Below are 769 nucleotides of genomic sequence, written 5' to 3' on the forward strand. Positions count from 1 at the left end.
GAGCTCCAAGAAGATCTCTCTTATCGTGAGCACCCAGTTGCTATTCTTGAAGAGACAGAACGCAAGACTCGCAACAAGTTAATCAAATTTCTCAAAGTTAAGTGGTCACACCATTCTGACCGTGAAGCTACCTGGGAACACGAGGATCACCTCCGTTCTAAGTACCCGGCGTTCTTTCAGTCCTACATCTTGGGACGAGACCCTTTCGTAGTGGTGGAGTGTTGTAACACCCCGGATGTAACTTCCCCAATTTGTACTCCAACTCTTGCCGTTTTTGGCGTTAAGTTATATTCATTTCCTCGGGTTCGGGTTTTTGTCTCTGTGTGTTGTTATCGTTGTCATGCATCTCATATCATGTCATCATGTGCATTGCATTTGCATACGTGTTCGTCTCATTCATTCGAGCATTTTCCCCGTTGTCTGTTTTGCATTCCGGCGCTTTGTTATCCTCCGATGGTCATTTCTAGCTTTCTTTCGTGTGTGGGGATTAAACATTTCCGGATTGGACCGAGACTTGCCAAGCGGCCTTGGTTTACTACCGGTAGACCGCCTATCAAGTTTCGTATCATTTGGACTTCGTTTGATACTCCAACGGTTAACCGAGGGACCGAAAAGGCCTCGTGTGTTTTGCAGCCCAACACCCCTCCAATTTGGCCCAAAACCCACCTAACTTTGCTCCATCACCTAGAGCGTTCGATCACGATCGCGTGGCCGAAAACCGCACCTCATTTGGACTCTCCTAGCTCCCTCTATGCCTATTTAAACACCC

The sequence above is a fragment of the Triticum dicoccoides genome, chromosome 7A, assembly GCF_002162155.2.
Source record: "Triticum dicoccoides isolate Atlit2015 ecotype Zavitan chromosome 7A, WEW_v2.0, whole genome shotgun sequence".
Taxonomy (NCBI): Eukaryota; Viridiplantae; Streptophyta; class Magnoliopsida; order Poales; family Poaceae; genus Triticum; species Triticum dicoccoides.